This window comes from Hyla sarda, chromosome 13 (genome assembly GCF_029499605.1).
Source record: "Hyla sarda isolate aHylSar1 chromosome 13, aHylSar1.hap1, whole genome shotgun sequence".
Classification (NCBI taxonomy): Eukaryota; Metazoa; Chordata; class Amphibia; order Anura; family Hylidae; genus Hyla; species Hyla sarda.
Window position 1 is genome coordinate 1,153,342 of NC_079201.1, and position 19,754 is coordinate 1,173,095.

Consider the following 19,754-nt stretch of genomic DNA (forward strand, 5'->3'; position numbering starts at 1 on the left):
CTGGCAAATGGGGGTGAGTAAGGGTTAAATCACCGATCCTGTGTTTGTTGTTGACATATAAGTAACATGTGACCAAGTGTAATGTTAATATCTTTAGCCGTTTGGACGTGATGCTGGAACATACACACATACATACACAGATTATATATATATATATATATATATATATATATATATATATATATATATATATATATAGATTGTAATAAAGTGCGGATTACAATAATTATTTTCAAAATATTTACTATTACTGCTATTACTATGACTAAGTGTGGTAAAGTGTGGATTATAATTCTTTTGTATACTATTATGATTATCTCTAGTGATGAGTAGAAGTCTACTTTGGTCTCTTACCTCTTCAGCTGGGGGGCAGTAAAGGGGGCTACTAGGGTGCGTCCCATGCTCTTATATACCCCCCACCTCATCTGAAATCACAGATATAATGAAATCTATATTTGGCCATTAAAGCTGGATGCAATAAAAACCAGCTGGAGAAGTGCAGACATAGGGGTAATATTACTGGTGTTGGCTATTAGGATTAGCTGCTGCTTTCACACATTGACAAGCCATTTTTATATGGTATATTTTACCTCGGATCAAATTTTTCCTCCTTCTACTGCTTTAATTTGCCAAAAACACATTGTGTCAGAGAGTATTTAGCAGTCACTTACTATAGCAAAAATGTTACCCACATTTCAGTATATGAAATATTTGATTTCATGCCAGAGGGGAAAAAAATTGTCATTTAGTTTTAGGATTTCGTTAATATATTTAAGCCAATGAAAAAAATTTTTAATAAAATAAAGAAAAAAACTAAATCCTTAAATGAGGGAAGACATAGCAACATAACATGGCTTCAAAAAGGTTTTATCCAACTCATAGCTACTAATATTTGCTAGAAACGGTTTTATATAATTGTATAAAAAGTTACATGAAAAATATAAACATAAATATAAAATAATGAACACCCGAGCAGAGGTTATATCTGCACCATTACTGGGATTTACTATCGTGAAGTTCCTATTATATATGGTCGTTTGCTCACGTTGTGATGATCTGGTGGCCGCTGTTAGTGGACCGGCAGTAAAAAATTAAGAAAGAAATTAATTAACTAAATTAATTACTGTTAAAAAAAATATAATAAAAGTAGAAAAGGTACATAGTAAAAGAACATTAAAGTACAGTGGTCCCTCAACATATGATGGTAATCCGTTCCAAATGGACCATTGTTCGTTGAAACCATTGTATGTTGAGGGATCCATGCAATGTAAAGTATAGGACAGTGGTCTACAACCTGCGGACCTCCAGATGTTGCAAAACTACAACACCCAGCATGCCCGGACAGCCAACGGCTGTCCGGGCATGCTGGGTGTTGTAGTTTTGCAACATCTGGAGGTCCGCAAGTTGTAGACCACTTTTAGAGAAAGTTGTACTCACCTGTCCCCGCTGCTCCGGACCGTCACTGCTGCCCGCGATGTCGCCGTCCATCGCTGTTGCCGCGTCCCCGGTTTGTCCCCGACGCTCCGGCAAGGCCTCTTCTTCCCCGGCATCCGCGCTCTCCGTCGCCGCCATCACGTCGCTACACACGCCGCTCCTATTGGATGACGGGATGGCGCGCGCAACGACGCGATGACGACGATGGAGAGCGCTGACCATGCAGGGGATCCCGAAGAGGACGCGCCGGAGCCCCGAGGACAGGTAAGTGACCATCACCGGAGTTCACGGGGCACCGTAGTCTGCGCTGCCGGATAGCTGTTTATGCGATGGCCCCGACATAAAAAAGCATCGTAAGTTGAAGCTGCCTCTGAGAGTGATCGTATGCTGAAATGATCGTATGTCAGGGCCATCGTAGGTCGGGGGGGTCACTGTATATATATATGGTATGTCGGGGCCATCGTAGGTCGGGGGGGTCACTGTATATATATGATATGTCGGGGCCATCGTAGGTCGAGGGGTCACTGTATATATATGGTATGTCGGGGCCATCGTAGGTCGAGGGGTCACTGTATATATATGGTATGTCGGGGCCATCGTAGGTCGAGGGGTCACTGTATATATATGGTATGTCGGGGCCATCGTAGGTCGGGGGGGGTCACTGTATATAGATTAAAAACTCTATTTAACTTACAAAATGTATCTTCATGTATGAAACAACCTATGATGTAAATAAGTACACTAGTTTTCAGGTTAAAAAAAAAATGTGTTTTTTTCCCCCTTGTACCCCAAATCTAACATTTCTATAATTAAATATTAATGTATGTATATCCCATAATGATAGAAATCTACAACACTTCTTAAAAAAAATAAAAAATTAAAAAAGTAGCAAGCCAAAAATGAGTTTAAGAAATCGGAATGCCAAGGCAAATAGAGGGAAAATCTGCCAGATCCTGAAGGAATTACACACATGGCAAAAATGGAAAAAAAAATTGTTAAAATAAAAACATAAATCCCATAAATTATGCCGTAAATACCATGCTTCATGGTTTAATGAATTGGATGTTTTGTGAAATCTTTGAATAAATCTTTGAAAAACGACTTTATCTTATAATATTACCAAGTAAAATTCCTTCTAAGGCTGGGTTCCCACTACGTTTTCCCTCATACGGGAGCGAATTCGGCAGGGGAGAGCTAAAACGTCGCGCTCCCTTATGCCTTCGTATGCGCTCCCGTATGTCATTCATTTCAATGAGTCGGCCGGAGTGAAACTGTCACGATTCGGCTAGCTGGAGGTGGATCCTCTGTGCCAGAGAGGGATTGGCGTGGACCGTGTCGGTGGACCGGTTCTAAGTTGCTACTGGTATTCACCAGAGCCCGCCGCAAAGCGGGATGGTCTTGCAGCGGCGGTAGCAACCAGGTCGTATCCACCGGCAACGGCTCAACCTCTCTGACTGCTGAGATAAGCGCGGTACAAGGGAGTAGACAAGAGCAAGGTCGGACGTAGAAGAAGGTCAGGGCAGGCAGCAAGGATCGTAGTCAGGGGCAACGGCAGGAGGTCTGGAACACAGGCTAGGAACACACAAGGAAACGCTTTCACTGGCACAATGGCAACAAGATCCGGCGAGGGAGTGCAGAGGAAGTGAGGTATAAGTAGGGAGTGCACAGTTGAGGATACTGATTAGGCCTGCTGCGCCAATCAGTGGCGCAGTGGCCCTTTAAATCGCAGAGACCCGGCTCGCGCGCGCCCTAAGGAGCGGGGCCGCGCGCGCCGGGACAACACAGACGGGGAACGGGTCAGGTACGGGAGCCGAGATGCGCATCGCGAGCGGGCGCGTCCCGCATCGCGAATCGCATCCCGGCTGGGAGTAATATCACAGCGCACCCGGTCAGCAGGTCTGACCGGGGTGCTGCGAATGAGAGAACGCTGCGAGCGCTCCGGGGAGGAGCGGGGACCCGGAGCGCTTGGTGTAACAGTACCCCCCCCTTGGGTCTCCCCCTCTTCTTGGAGCCTGAGAACCTGAGGATAAGACTTTTGTCCAGGATGTTGTCCTCAGGTTCCCAAGATCTCTCCTCTGGGCCACAATTCTCGCAGTCAACCAAGAAGAATCTTTTACCTCTGACCGTCTTGGATGCTAGAATCTCTTTCACCGAAAAGACGTCAGATGAACCGGAAACTGGAGTGGGAGAAACAACTTTGGGAGAGAAGCGGTTAAGGATGAGTGGTTTAAGGAGAGAGACATGGAAGGCATTGGGAATACGGAGAGAAGGAGGAAGAAGGAGTTTGTAAGAGACAGGGTTGATCTGGCACTTGATTTTGAAAGGACCAAGATAGCGTGGTCCCAGTTTATAACTGGGGACACGAAAGCGGACATACTTAGCGGAGAGCCATACTTGTCTTTTCTTTTCTTATCAGCAAATTTTTTCATCTGGGATGAAGCCTGTAAAAGAGAATTTGGGGTTTCTTTCCATATGGTGGAAAGGTCCCGAGTCACTTCATCAACAGCAGGCAAACCAGAGGGCATGGGAGTGGGGAGGGGAGGAAGAGGGTGACGGCCGTACACCACGAAGAATGGGGATTTAGCAGAAGATTCGGAGACTCTGAAGTTGTATGAGAATTCGGCCCATGGTAGAAGATCTGCTCAGTCATCCTGGCGGGAGGAAACAAAATGTCGCAAATAGTCACCCAGGACCTGATTAATTCTTTCTACTTGCCCATTGGATTGGGGATGATAAGAAGAAGAGAAGTTTAATTTGATCTTGAGCTGCTTACAGAGGGCCCTCCAGAATTTAGACACAAATTGAACGCCTCTATCCGAGACGATATGCGTGGGCAACCCGTGAAGGCAAAAAATGTGTATAAAAAATTGCTTTGCCAACTGAGGCGCCGAAGGAAGGCCTGGAAGAGGGTTAAAATGTGCCATCTTGGAGAATCGATCAACGGCCACCCAAACAACTGTGTTGCCACGGGATAAAGGCAAGTCAGTAATAAAGTCCATACCAATCTGTGACCAAGGTTGTTCAGGAACAGGCAGAGGATGAAGGAGACCAGCAGGCTTCTGGCGAGGAGTCTTATCCCGGGCACAGACAGTACAAGCCCGCACGAAATCAACAACATCAGTCTCCAGAGTAGGCCACCAATAAAATCGAGAGATGAGTTGAATGGATTTTTTGATGCCAGAATGGCCTGCGAGGTGGGAGGAGTGTCCCCACTTGAGAATCCTGAGGCGCTGGCATGGAGAAACGAAGGTCTTCCCTGGAGGAGTTTGTCTGATGGAAGCTGGAGAAGTGGAGATCAGACAGTCCGGAGGAATGATGTGTTGCGGAGAGCCTTCCACTTCAGAGGCATCTGAAGAACGAGAGAGGGCATCGGCCCTAATGTTCTTGTCAGCAGGGCGAAAATGGATTTCAAAGTTAAAACGGGCAAAGAACAACGACCACCTAGCCTGGCGAGGGTTCAGCCGTTGGGCAGACTGGAGATAAGAGAGGTTCTTGTGGTCAGTGTATATAATAACTGGATATTTGGATCCCTCCAGCAGGTGCCTCCATTCCTCAAGCGACAATTTTATGGCCAGTAATTCTCGATCACCAATGGAGTAGTTTTTCTCCGCCGGAGAGAAGGTCCTAGAAAAAAACCCACAAGTACAGCATGCCCGGAAGAATTTTTTTGTAGAAGAACTGCTCCAGCTCCCACCGAGGAGGCGTCTACCTCCAATAAGAAGGGTTTAGATGGGTCAGGTCTGGAGAGTACGGGAGCAGAAGAAAAGGCAGACTTGAGATGTTTAAATGCGTCTTCCGCTTGAGGAGACCAGGACTTAGGATTGGCGTTTTTCTTGGTTAGAGCCACGATAGGAGCCACAATAGTGGAAAAGTGTGGAATAAATTGTCTGTAATAATTGGCGAACCCCAAAAAACGTTGGATAGCACGGAGTCCGGAGGGGCGTGGCCAATCCAATACGGCAGATAGTTTATCTGGGTCCATTTGTAGTCCCTGGCCAGAGACTAAGTATCCTAGGAAAGGAAGAGACTGACATTCCAAGAGACATTTTTCCATTTTGGCATATAGTTGATTGTCCCGAAGTCTATGAAGAACCATGCGGACATGCTGGCGGTGTTCTTCTAAGTTGGCAGAAAAAATCAGAATATCGTCCAGGTAAACCATAACACAGGTATATAGAAGATCACGAAAAATTTCATTTACAAAGTCTTGGAAGACGGCAGGGGCGTTGCAAAGGCAAAAGGGCATAACCAGATACTCAGTGTCCATCTCTGGTGTTAAATGCAGTCTTCCATTCGTCCCCCTCCCTGATGCGGATGAGATTATAAGCACCTCTTAAGTCCAGCTTGGTAAAGATGTGGGCGCCTCGTAGGCGGTCAAAGAGTTCCGAGATAAGAGGTAGGGGGTAGCGTTTTTTTACAGTGATTTTATTAAGTCCGCGGTAATCAATGCAAGGGCGTAGGGAGCCGTCTTTTTTGGAGACAAAAAAAAATCCAGCTCCGGCAGGAGAGGAGGACTTGCGGATAAACCCCTTTTTTAAGTTCTCCTGGATGTATTCCGACATGGCTTGAGTTTTCGGAGTAGACAGAGGATAGATTCTGCCCCGGGGTGGAGTAGTACCCGGGAGGAGGTCAATAGGACAGTCATAAGGCCTGTGAGGAGGCAAAGTCTCTGCTTGTTTTTTGCAAAAAACATCAGCATAATCCAGATATGCCTTGGGAAGATCAGATACGGGGGGAACTACAGGGTCTTGACTGTGAGTACTGGGAGCCGGTTTAAGACAGTCCTTGTGGCAAGAAGTACCCCAGTTCTTGATTTCCCCTGTGGTCCAATCAAGGGTTGGGGAATGGCATTGAAGCCATGGTAATCCAAGAAGAATTTCTGAAGTGCAGTTAGAGAGGACCAAATATTCAATTTTTTCGTGATGGGGTCCGATGCACATTAAGAGAGGTTCCGTGCGGTAACGCACGGTACAGTCCAATTTTTCATTACTAACAGAGTTGATGTAGAGGGGTCTGGCGAGACTGGTCACCGGGATGTTGAACCTGTTGATGAGAGAGGCCAAAATAAAGTTTCCTGCAGATCCGGAATCCAAGAAGGCCATAGCAGAGAAGGAGAAGGTAGAAGAAGACATCCGCACAGGCACAGTAAGACGTGGAGAAGCAGAGTTCACATCAAGAGCTGTCTCACCTCTGTGCGGAGTCAGCGCGCGTCTTTCCTGGCGAGGAGGACAGATAGGACAATCCTTCAAGAAATGTTTGGTACCGGCACAGTACAGGCAAAGGTTCTCCATGCGGCGTCGTGTCCTCTCTTGAGGTGTCAAGCAAGACCGGTCAACTTGCATAGCCTCCACGGCGGAAGGCACAGGAACGGATTGCAAAGGACCAGAGGAGAGAGGAGCCAGGGAGAGAAACCGCCTCGTGCGAACAAAGTCCATATCCTGGCGGAGCTCCTGACGCCTTTCGGAAAAACGCATGTCAATGCGGGTGGCAAGATGAATAAGTTCATGCAGGTTAGCAGGAATTTCTCGTGCGGCCAGAACATCTTTAATGTTGCTGGATAGGCCTTTTTTAAAGGTCGCGCAGAGGGCCTCGTTATTCCAGGATAATTCGGAGGCCAGAGTACGGAATTGGATGGCGTACTCGCCAACAGAAGAATTACCCTGGACCAGGTTCAGAAGGGCAGTCTCGGCAGAAGAGGCTTGGGCAGGTTCCTCAAAGACACTTCGAATCTCCATGAAGAAGGAGTGCACAGAGGCAGTGACAGGATCATTGCGGTCCCAGAGCGGTGTGGCCCATGACAGGGCTTTCCCAGACAGAAGGCTGACTACGAAAGCCACCTTAGACCTTTCAGTTGGAAACTGGTCCGACATCATCTCCAAATGCAGGGAACATTGCGAAAGAAAACCACGGCAAAACTTAGAGTCCCCATCAAATTTATCCGGCAAAGATAATCGGAGGCTGGATGCGGCCACTCGCTGCGGAGGAGGTGCAGGAGCTGGCGGAGATGATTGCTGAAGCTGTGGTAGTAGCTGCTGTAGCATCACGGTCAGTTGAGACAGCTGGTGGCCTTGTTGCGCTATCTGTTGCGACTGCTGGGCGACCACCGTGGTGAGGTCGGCGACAACTGGCAGCGGGACCTCAGCGGGATCCATGGCCGGATCTACTGTCACGATTCGGCTAGCTGGAGGTGGATCCTCTGTGCCAGAGAGGGATTGGCGTGGACCGTGTCGGTGGACCGGTTCTAAGTTGGTACTGGTATTCACCAGAGCCCGCCGCAAAGCGGGATGGTCTTGCAGCGGCGGTAGTAACCAGGTCGTATCCACCGGCAACGGCTCAACCTCTCTGAATGCTGAGATAAGCGCGGTACAAGGGAGTAGACAAGAGCAAGCTCGGACGTAGCAGAAGGTCAGGGCAGGCAGCAAGGATCGTAGTCAGGGGCAACGGCAGGAGGTCTGGAACACAGGCTAGGAACACACAAGGAAACGCTTTCACTGGCACAATGGCAACAAGATCCGGCGAGGGAGTGCAGGGGAAGTGAGGTATAAGTAGGGAGTGCACAGGTGAAGATACTGATTAGGCCTGCTGCGCCAATCAGTGGCGCAGTGGCCCTTTAAATCGCAGGTACCCGGCACGCGCGCGCCGGGACAACACAGACGGGGAACGGGTCAGGTACGGGAGCAGAGATGCGCATCACGAGCGGGCGCGTCCTGCATCGCGAATCGCATCCCGGCTGGGAGTAATATCGCAGCGCACCCGGTCAGCGCTGCGAGCGCTCCGGTATGCGCTAACCCGTATGCGCTTTTCCCCCGGACCTAAAACTGTGGTCAACCACGGTTTTAGGACCGGTTGCAAAAGCGCATACAGCGCAAAAATGAGCCGACCGGACCGAACGTTTCACTCTGGCCGGCTCATTGAAAGGAATGACATACGGGAGCGCATACGAAGGCATACGGGAGCGCGAGGTTTCAGCTCCCCCCTGCCGTATGCGCTCCCGTATGAGGGAAAACGTAGTGTGAACCCAGCCTTAGGCTGGGTTCACATTACGTTTTATTCAATACAGGACCGTATACGGCTGGGGAGAGCTCAAATCGGGTGCTCCCGTATCCCAGCCATATGCGGTTTTAGCTTCCCCCGCTGTATACAGTCCAGTATTGGTAAAATCGCAATGTGAACCCAGCCTTATACTGTTTTCTTGCGGTATTTTTATCCCTGCATTCCTCGGGGATTTCTGTATCCCGCTTTTATAAGCAGATTCCACTAGATGGTGATAGAGCCATGTTCCCGGTGAACGGCACAGTCACTACACTGCAGTGGAAAGGCTATTTACCCGCCACAGATTTTAAGATTTGAATTGCATTACAATAGTGTAAATCGTGATATAAGTAACATTTGGTAACATTTTAAATGTTTTACCAAATTTTTAGCTGCAGTTCTAATTGTAGGTTTCAAATTATTTCCTTTCAAGATCTTCAATGAGATTCCAAAGCCGACATTTAAATAATACTAAGCTTACTAATACTAGAGGAACAGACCAAACAGAGCAGGGCAGGGATATACAAAAACCTTTAAATGCAGTGACCCCCCCGACCTACGATGGCCCCGACATAGGATAATTTCAACAAACGGTGGCCTCTCAGAGGCAGCATCAACATACGATGCTTTTGTATGTCGGGGCCATCGCATAAACGGCTATCTGGCAGCGGAGACTGCTTCAGCTGCCACCGGATAGCCGTTTACAGTGCCCCCTGAGCTCCGGTGATGTCTCTTACCTGTCCTCGGGTCTCCGGCGCGACCTCTTCGGGATCCCCTGCATCGTCGGCGCTCTCCATCTACGTCATTACGTTGCTGCGCACGTTGTCCCGTCATCCAATAGGAGAGGCGTGCGTAGCGACGTGATGGCGGCGTCGGAGAGCGCGGATGCCAGGGAAGCAGAGGCCTTGCTGGAGCGTCGGGGACATCTCGGGGAAGTGGCGACAGCGATGGACGGCGACATCCCAGGCAGCGGTGACAAGCGGTGACGGTCCGGAGCAGCGGGGACAGGTGAGTACAACTTCGTCTAACAGTGGTCTACAACCTGCGGACCTCCAGATGTTGCAAAACTACAACACGCAGCATGCCCGGACAGCCGTTGGCTGTCCGGGCATGCTGGGTGTTGTAGTTTTGCAACATCTGGAGGTCCGCAGGTTGTAGACCACTGTCCTATACTTTACATTGGACGGATCCCTCAACATGTGATGGTTTCAACAAACGATGGTCCGTTTTGGAACGGATTACCATCGTATGTTGAGGGACCACTGTACATAAATAATGTTCATCTCAACATAATTATTATGTCCGATTATCTGTATTTTGCATTTTTCTGCTTTGAGTCCTGTTCAAACATTATGTTTATGTCTAAACAGTTTCTGTGTTTATTCTCCCTGGTTTGGGAAGAGTTAACCTTCCAGCCCTTCAGCACTGAAAGCGTATATAAGGCTCTTCAGGTGGTGCTCTGGGCTGGTAATTACACCTGTTACTCTGACCATGTTTGCAAACCCGCCATGCCTTGCAGCAGAAATTCTGTCTGCGCCAGAATTTGCACCAGAATTTAAAAACCCCGGCTAACTCTCCATTTTGCTAAGAAAATCCGAAAAAGGGGCGTGGTCGTCAGGGAAAGGGGGCGTGGTCACAAAAAAGGGGCGTGTTCCCAACATTTTCAAAAAAAACAAAACATATTTACTAAGGTTTCCATGAAAAATATGGTGGATTCCAGCTGAGGAAAACCCGACAGATCAGCGCAGGTGTAAAAAAAGCAAAATGTAGGGAAAGTGGAAAATGTAGGGAAACCTTAGTAAATACTGTGGGAAAAAAATAGTAGGAAATTAAAACCCACAAGGAAACCTCCACTCCACTCTTAGTAAATAAGGCCCTATGTCTTTCTGAGCACATGTATCCTGCGTTTTAACCATGGTTATCTGTCATGTTTGATATCTAGATTTTAGCCTGCTTTGTTTTAGTACCTGTCAAGTTTTAGCATTCTAGTATTGTTCGTTCTGCATATGCTTTGTGTTTCCTGAGTCTGTGTTCACACTGTGCATTTGTCAGTCCTGTTTTGACCTTGTTTGATCCTGGATCTCCTAGGATAGTATCCTGTTCTGACCATTGTGCTAATCCATCTATCTAGGAGTTAGTCATGTGGCTGTATTCGTGTATCTTGGATTTTTGTTTCCTCCTAGGCTAGTATCCTGTTCACACTGGTGAGTGTGCCCACTAGCTAGGAGCCTCTTTGGCTTTAGTATTGTTGTATGATTGGAGTGTGGTGTCCAGTGTGTTTCTTGTTCTATATCCTGCCTTGTATATTTTTTTGTAGCTTTGTGGTATTCTCGTTATGTTCCTGACTTGTTTCCCGACATTTAGAGTTTTGTTTGACTCTTACGCCCATGCACTTTAGCGCAGTATAGGGTCCGTCCTCGTGGTTGTCAATCCGTTGTTTAGGACGGATGGGCAATAGGAAGGGACAACGGTTGTAGGGACAGTTAGGGCTCACTAACTCCCTGTTCCCTGCCCCCCTTTCATGACAATAATATATCATTATATAATCCAGGTAACTTGCAAGGGACAAGGTTAAAAAAAGCATAATACCAAGAACCAATAGACAATCTATAAAATTGCAAAAATGGCCTAAATTCCTGAACCAGTAAACAATACCAATTGCACAAATGCCAAGTAGGATAATAGATAGCAATGCCAAGGTACAAACCCCAATGATATACTACCCGTTTCCCCAAGGGGTTTCCACTGAGGTGATTGACAGCTTCCCTTGCCCAGCATTTATGTATATAGCCATGTAGCTGACTAAAAATGGGATAATGTCCTCAAAAACAAGAATACTAACACTAAATGGGAGACTTTTAAGAATATTTTAAATTCGCACTGTAAGAAGTATATACCTTATGGGAATAAAAGGGTCAGGAATAAAAGAAATCCACTGTGCATGAATAAAAATGTTAAGGAGGCAATAAATGACAAAAATAAAGCATTTAAATTACTAAAAAAGGACGGCAGTGAAGAAGCATTAAAAAGCTATAGAGAAAAATGTAAATGATGTAAAAACCAGATTAAAACTGCATAAATAGAGACAGAAAGACTCATTGCCAAAGAGAGTAAAACTAACTCCAAAATGTTCTTTAACTATATAAATAGCAAAAAGGTCAAAAATGAAAGTTTAGGCCCTTTAAAAAATGATGAGGAAGAAATTATAGACGGGGATCAGAAAAAAGCAAATATATTAAACAAATTCTTCTCCACTGTATTCCCCAAGGAAAATGAAATGCCAGGTGAAATACAGCGAGATAAGGTAAACTCTCCAGTACAGGTCACCTGTCTAACCCAGGAAGAAGTACAGGTCACCTGTCTAACCCAGGAAGAAGTACAGTGCCACCTACAAAAAATCAAAATAGACAAATCACCAGGTCCAGATGGCATTCACCCCCGTGTTCTAAAGGAATTAAGTAATGTAATAGACAGAACCCTATTTTAAATATTCAAGGACTCTATAGTGACAGGGACTGTTCCCCAGGACTGGCGCATAGCAAATGTGGTGCCAATATTTAAAAAGGGGTCAGAAGGTGACCCCGGGAGTTATAGACCTGTTAGTTTAACCTCCATTGTATGTAAATTGTTTGAGGGTTTTTTAAGGGATGCTATTTTGGAGTATCTTGATAAAAAAAATAAATGTATGACTCCATATCAGCATGGCTTTATGAGGGATCGATCCTGTCAAACTAACCTGATCAGTTTTTATGAGAAGGTGAGCTCCAGACTGGACCAGGGAGAATCGCTGGATGTCATATATCTGGGTTTTTCCAAAGCATTTGATACGGTGCCACACAAAAGGTTGGTGCATAAAATGAGAAGGATGGGGCTGGGGGGGAATGTGTGTAAGTGGGTAAGTAACTGGCTCAGTGATAGGAAACAGAAGGTGGTTATTAATGGCACTTATTCTGATTCGGTGACTGTTACTAGTGGGGACCACAGGGGTCAGTCTTGGGTCCTGTTCTATTTAATATATTTGTTAATGATCTTGTAGAGGGGTTGTATAGTAAAGTAGCAATTTTTGCAGATGATAGTAAACTCTGTAAAGTGGTCAACACAATAGAGGACAGTGCACTATTACAAATGGATCTGGATAGGTTGGAGGTTTGGGCTGGGTAGTGGCAGATGAGGCTCAACACTGATAAATGTAAGGTAATGCACATGGGGAGGAAAAATCCGGGCTGGGATTATGTATTAAATGGGAGAACACTTGGGATGACTGACGTGGAAAAGGACTTGGGAGTCTTAGTTAACAGTAAAGTTAGCTGTAGTGACCAGTGTCGGGCAGCTGCTGCCAAGGCAAATAAAATTATGGGGTGCATCAATAGAGGCATAAATGCCCACGACAAGGAAATAATTCTACCACTATACAAATCACTAGTCAGACCACACATAGAATACTGTGTACAGTACTGGGCACCAGTGAACAAGAAAGATATAGTGGAGCTGGAGAGGGTTCAAAGACGGGCAATCAGAGTAATACGGGGAATGAGAGGACTACAGTACCCAGAAAGATTATCAGAATTAGGGTTATTTCGTTTAGAAAAAAAGAAGGCTTAGGGGCGACCTAATAACTATGTATAAATATATCAGGGGACCGTACAGAGATCTCTCCATGATCTATTTATACCCAGGACTGTATAACAAGGGGGCATCATCTATATAACAAGGGGGCATCATCTACGTCTAGAGGAAAGAAGGTTTCTACACCAGCACAGATAGGATTCTTTACTGTAAGAGCAGTGAGACTGTGGAATCCTCTGTCTGAGGAGGTGGTCATGGTTAACTTGGTAAAAGAGTTCAAAACGGGTCTGGATGCATTTTTGGAGAATAATAACTTTACAGGAAATGGATACTAGATCTATATGGACAGAAGGTTGATCCAGGGATTTATTCTGATGCCATATTTGAAGTGGGGAATACATTTTTACCTGTAGTATGAGGGGGGTTTGCCTTAATGAGTAGGGACTCAATAGGGTTATAGGTTGAACTTAATGGACTCTGGTCTTTTTTAAACATTATGAACTATCTTACTATGAGTAGCATGAACACAAGATGCCACAATACCCCTAATCATGCATGTACAGCTTAGAACCGCTATGTGACATAACCGGGTGTGTTTGACATCATGGTGCGCCTGTCATGTGACTGCTCTATCTGTATTTAAGTAAATTATACTCCCTCTACTTGCCAGTCATAGAGGACATGATGCCAGACGCACCCGGTGATGTGACACGGACGATCTAAGCTTGAAATATTTCTCTTCAGAGCTATGATAACTGCCTGTCATAAAACATAGTGATGGTCATTTATATTTAACAGCAGGGAGGGGAAGGAATATCATGTTTAATAACCCTATAAAAATAGAGGCCAAGGATATTTTATGGCCGAGTTCACACATTCAGGTTTTAACGTGCAATTATTGAATACAAAGCCAGGAACAGATCATAACTGGAGGACACTTATTAAGGGAAGACTGACACCTCTTATCAAATCCATCCTTGGTTTTGTAATCAATAAATTCCTATTAAAAACCTGAAGATGTGAACACACCCTTAAAGGGGTACTCCGCTTGTAGACATCTTAACGGATAGGGGATAACATGTCTGATCGTGGGGGTCCCACCACTGGGGACCCCTGCAATCTCGGCTGCAGCACCCCAGACATCCGGTGCTAGGAGTGAACTTCGCTCTGTGTCGGATGACTGGCGATGCGGGGCGGAGGCTCGTGACATCACAGACACCCCAGATCGTGCTGTCATGACCACGCCCCCTCAATGTAAGTCTATGAATTGAGGAGGCGTGGCCGTGACACAACTAGCGGGGCGTGGCCGTGACATCACGAGCCTCCCGCTCTGTACCCAATGCTCTAAAAGAACGGCCGATGCAGCAGGGAGATCGAAGGGGTCCCCAGCAGCGAGACCCCCGCGATCAGACATCTTATTCCCTATGTTTGGATAGGGGATAAGATGTCTAGGGGCGGAGTACCCCTTTAACCCCTTAAGGACAGCGTTTTTTCCGTTTTTGCACTTTCTTTTTTTCCTCCTTACTTTTTAAAAATCATAACCCTTTAAATTTTCCACCTACAAATCCATATTATGGCTTATTTTTTGCGTCACCAATTCTACTTTGCAATGACATTAATCATTTTACCCAAAAATCCACAGCATAACAGAAAAAAAATCATTGTGCGACAAAATTGAAGAAAAAATGCCATTTTGTAAATTTTGGGGGCTTCCGTTTCTACGCAGTAAATTTTTCGGTAAAAATGACACCTTATCTTTATTCTGTAGGTCCATACGGTTAAATTGATCCCCTACTTATATAGGTTTGATTATGTCTTAATTCTGGAAAAAATCATAACTACATGCATACGTTTAAAAATGTCATCTTCTGACCCCTATAACTTTTTTTTTTCCGCATATGGGGATGTATGAGGCTCATTCTTTGCGCCGTGATCTGTAGTTTTTATCGCTACCATTTTTGTTTTGATTGGACTTTTTGATCGCTTTTTATACATTTTTTATGGTATAAAAAGTGAACAAAAATACGTTATTTTGGACTTTGGAATTTTTTTTTACGTGTACGCTATTGACCGTGAAGTTTAATTAACAATATATTTTTATAGTTTGGACATATACACACGCGGCGATACCATATATGTTTATATTTATTTACATCTTTTTTATATAGGAAAAGGGGGGTGATTCAAACTTTTATTAGGGAAGGGGTTAAATCACATTCATTAACATTTTATTTTCAATAGGGGACTATAACATTGCACACACTGATTTCCTACAATGATCACTGACAGGCAACAGCCTGGAATTGATCAGTGTTATCGCCGCTCGACTGCTCCTGCCTGGATCTCAGGCACGGAGCCGTTATTTGGCGATTGGACAGCGAGGAGGGAGGTAGGGATCCTTCTGCTGTCCTGCAAGCTGTTTGGGATGCCGCGATTTCACCACGGCGGTCCCGAACAGCACCACTGAGTTAACCAGCAATGTTAACTTTTACTTTAAACGAGGCTATCAGCTTTGATCTCAGCGTCTAAAGGGTTAGTACCGGGCATCACCGCGATCGGTGATGTCCAGTATTAGCCGCGGGTCCCGGCCGTTGATGGCTGCCAGGACCGACGCAATATGACGCGGGGTATGCACACGTCCTGTAGCGGGAAGGGGCTTAGATTCTCCAGATGGCCTCTTTTTGATATTAAAAAATGCTCTACATCAGTGTTTCCCAAGCGCAAACCTCAAGTACCCACAAAAGGTCATTTTTACAGAATTTCCTTAGTCACAGGTGATATAAAGTGGTGATGCTTGATGCACTGACCATAATTATATCACCTAAGAAAAACTAAAGAAATGTCAAAAACATGACCTATTGGGAGTACTTGAGGACCGCGCTTGGGAAACACTGCTCTACATTCACTGCAGACATTAAAGCACACTTTCAGAGACGATCCAGTGGCGGGATATCTTTTAAAAACTTCAGGGACTTTGTCCACCTGCTCTATTGACCTGGCTCCATGGATCCTCCCACAGCCTAGACCCACTATACTCTCCCCTTTGCTTTTCCAATTCTCTGGTTCTATGGGAATGCTTTAGAGCTTGCTTTCCCTTCCAATACCCCAACACATGCAGCCCCTCTTCTGTGACACCTTGCTTTCCCTCCCAGTCTAGTGCCTTTGTCATTTGACTGGTGGACAAATAATGGCTTTCTGTAAATTGGTGACTTTAAGTCCTTTTCCCATTTTAGCATCTTTCAAAACCTTCTGGACTTGGAACACTTTCACCAACAGCAAACATCTCACTTTATTATTATTAGTCTGAAGCGGGAAAACATTGCATTCCTTGTAGATCGCTCTCAAGGTAGTCGAGGCTTCATGGCAGTGATATATGGTCTATGGTCTTCCCTAGGAAGTCTCTGTATATGTCTTACTGGGACACAGATCTAGGGAAGGCCTTTAAGCTTTCCAAATGGGCTCAGATGATGCTTACAACCATGGGGCTTTCTATTAAAGGGGTACTCCAGTGGAAAACCTTTTTTTTAAATCAACTGGTGCTAGAAAGTTAAACAGATTTGTAAATTACTTCTATTAAAAGTTCTTAATCCTTCCAGTACTTATTAGCAGCTGTTTACTACAGAGGAAATTATTTTCTTTCTTTTCTGTCATGACCACAGTGCTCTCTGCTGACACCTCTGTCCATTTTAGGAACTGTCCAGAGCAGCATATGTTTGCTATAGAGATTTTCTCCTGCTCTGGACAATTCCTGGAAGGTGACATAAAAGAAATCCAAAAAGAAAAGAATTTCCTCTGTAGTATACAGCCGCTAATAAGTACTGCAAGGATTAATTTTTTAATAGAAGTAATTTAAAAATCTTACTGGTATCACTCCAACGGAGTACCACTTTAATACTTTTCTGATAGAGGCAGGTTGGAAGGTGTTCCTCAGATCGTGTCTGGTTCTCAAAAGACTAGTAAGAATTTTCCACTCAATGTTGCCATCGTGCTTTAGAAAATGTAGCAATAGTGGAACTATGTTTCACATCTGGTTGGAATGCTCACGTATTCGTAGATTCTGGATCAGAATCTATAATCTCATATAATCTGTTATGGGTAATAGCCTTTAATAGAAGTTGTAATAAGGCGCTTTTGAATGCGGAATGAGGAAATTGATCTATTCTATTTTCTAAGTGGTTACATTGGTTGTTGCTAGAAGTTGTAAGACCCAATCTATTCCATTAGAGTAGGTTAAGAATAAGCTCCATAGGATCATGACCAACGTTCGATTGACCAGTCTCCTTGAGGGTCTCAGCCTGGCACAGTTGATTCAACATGGCAGCTTTGGATAAACCATTTGGAAGCCCCTTCTTGATGAGTAACTGCTCATATACAGTAAAAACCACAGATCAAAGAGCCCTAACACAGCTCCATAGACAGAAAAATAAAAAAGCTATAGGGGTCAGATATGACGACTTATGGGAACATAAGTGTGTGAAACTTTTTTTTCTGTGCCTAGAATAAACAAAAAATACAGAAAGTGAGCAACCCCAAAAAGAACTGAGTCCGAATACATTTTTAGGATCTCTGTACTTACTTCTGATTAGAAAAGTATAAAGAGTATAAGAAATTGAGACATTGTGAAATGATATGTATAGTTATACACGGAGTCTCATTCACAGTTCACACACCACATTTTTCATCACAAAGGCATCTGTTCTGCTGAAAACGATATCCTGCCCGTGGCAAAAGTTACTCTGAAATAAAAGTTGACTGAGAAATTCATGAAATGTAGTCCCGGTCTGTAGTGACACGGAGATGGCTGTTCTATATTGGGAATTAATCCTGCCAGGGTATAAACACATTCCAGATACTACATAAAAAAATTATCGATTCCTCATATGGTTAGCCTTAGGTCGTATCTTGTGTCACATAGTGGTGGACAGAAGTAAAGTTACTACATCAACACATTTACAGCCCTTAATGTTAACATCCAAATATAGAGAGTGACCTAGCTAGCATATCACAACTAAGCATATAAAAGTATTGGGGCGACAGTGTGGATGTATCCTTCCCGGCTCGGCATCTAGAGGTAAGCTGTCCAGCACCTAGGCCATGTGTGTTACACATTCTGCTAAACATCATGCTAACTATTACATGCATATTTATTTGGGGACATGTTTTATCACTTAGCCTCTTATAATTATTATGTACCTCAAGTTCCCTCATGTAAGAACAATATATGGGGCTCTTACTAGCCACTCAGTCACATAGCACTCTCTTTTTTACTTCTCTATGAGTGGTATTAACCAGCATTATTATGAGCACCAATCAATAATAGGCTTGTTTAAAGAAGCCTTTTATGCAGCTGGGTAATTGTGCGGGCAAGGATCACTCATGCGGGCCTCCTAAACTTCTAGCACTTCTTGACCTCCCATGCCCCCTATTACATGGGGAGATGTGCGGCCAACAAACAAGTGTTCGCTTGTTCGTAGGATGGGTCTATTGCACAGGGTGGTTATCAGCCTGTTTGGCTGACAATCACCCCTTGTAATAGGGCCCTTAAAATCCACCAATAAATTCAAATTGAAAAAATAAATAATAATAATAACAGTATGGTGCTGGGGCAGTTGGGGGAATATAAAACAGATTTACCTAGCTCAGGTCCTCCATTTCTTCCGTTCTCTCGACCTGTTGGCTCAGCCAATCACTGGCCATAGCAGTGTCCCTTCTCACCAAGTGATTGGTGGGCAGGTCTTGCATCCATCGCTTGTTTCATGAACAGAAAGTAAAAGGCAGATTGGACGATCGGACAGAGGTAAAAGCCAGGAATCAGTATAAGTATGTGTTTTTTTTTTTCTACTGCATTTGAATTATATTACGGTATAATTATTTAAAAAGCTGGATAACTCTTTTAAATTCATAGTACCTTGCATACAATCTAAAGATAGAAGGATATTGTTTTTAACATCTCAATGCCCTCCACAGGTTGCCTTTATTGTATCTTTAGCCCTGTCTAGAAGGCCCCATATGGATCCACAGGGAGTGCTTGCAGATCTGTATATCTGAGGGGGGTAATATGTCTTCTAAAAGAGACAACCAAATTGGTTTAGGTAGTCTTAGAATCAGTGCTTAAGAAGTGAACTCTTTTAGTTCATGTGAGGGAGCCCTCAAACAAGGGTATGATATTATAACAAGATATTAAATAGACAGTGAGTGAAAGAAAGAATAGAGGACAAAGGGAGATACATAAATCCAGAATAATAATTATTATAACCACATTGTTTTTATTTCCTGCAGCTAATATCCTTTGAACCCTATTTTCCATCGTAGAAGGATACACAAAGGTATGTCACAAACTTGTGAGCAAAATTTTGTTAAATTCTAGATACAGCTTTTTAACCCAGTTTTCCCTAAACCATGGCTCTGCAGCAGTAACAAAAGGACAACTCCCATCATGGGAAGTTATTCATGTGGGAACATTGTTCTAACTTGTGCTGCTTCAACCACAATCATGTGTAAGCTATTAAAGGGGTACACCGCCCCTAGACATCTTATCCCCTATCCAAAGTATAGGGGATAAGATGTCAGATTGCCGGGGTCCCGCCGCTGGGGACCCCCGCAATATAGCAAGCAGCACCCACCTGTAACGGCCGTCACGCCCCCTTCCTTAGACTTGCATTAAGGGGGCGGGACGTGACATCACACGGGGGCGGAGTTGTGACGTCACAATCTTCCGTCCC

The 19,754-nt window shown here is 44.6% G+C and overlaps 1 long non-coding RNA gene across 1 annotated transcript in view; it reads right to left on the bottom strand.

Moving 5' to 3' along the window:
* LOC130297758 (uncharacterized) overlaps nt 1-19,754 on the bottom strand; it is a 127,985-nt gene that overhangs the window by 68,274 nt on the left and 39,957 nt on the right. The gene's annotated exons all lie outside the window — the stretch shown is intronic.